Source organism: Typopeltis vanoorti, chromosome 10 (genome assembly GCF_054136105.1).
Source record: "Typopeltis vanoorti isolate ZY-2024b chromosome 10, IOZ_Tvanoo_1.0, whole genome shotgun sequence".
In the NCBI taxonomy this organism is placed as follows: Eukaryota; Metazoa; Arthropoda; class Arachnida; order Uropygi; family Thelyphonidae; genus Typopeltis; species Typopeltis vanoorti.
This window is the reverse complement of record NC_143558.1, coordinates 23,124,991-23,125,639: the sequence shown is the minus strand read 5'-3', so window position 1 is coordinate 23,125,639 and position 649 is coordinate 23,124,991.

The window sequence follows — 649 nt, the reverse complement described above, 5'->3', positions numbered from 1 at the left end:
CATGGAGGGTGGTTGAGCCGTGGAATGCATTGCCTGATAGAGTGGTGAGGGCGAGAACGGTCAATGAGTTTAAGGAGTGGTATGATAGACTTCGTGTTTCTTATGGGGAACTTCACCTCGATGAGTCTTGACAGACTTTATGTTCTTAGGAAGGACCTCCCTTTTGACTCCATGGAGGCCTGAATAATAATAATATTAATAAAAGTCATGGGAGGACTTTGGCAAGAACATAGAAAATAAATATCAAGAAGGTGGCAAGATATTCTGGAGGTTGTTGAAGAAGCTCAGAAATGGACGAAAGAGTGATGTAAAAGGAATTAGAGATTATTATTACCCCAAGACCTCATGGAGTCAAAGATTCATCTGGGAGGTCCTTTTATCACACACACATATCATACCATGTCTTAAACACACTCAAACTCCTTGCAGACACCACACTCTCAGGCAAGGCATTCCAATCATTCACAACTCTGCATGAAAAAAACCTGCCTCTCACTCCTCTACTCACACCCTCTTTATACAGTTTCCAGGGATGACCTCTGGTTCTCCACTGTATATGTCCACCAGACTCTGCAAATTACATCTTCTCAATCTTTCCTCATACTCGACATTCCAGAGGTCAAAAACTACCTTAGTCAGTCACCTTTGG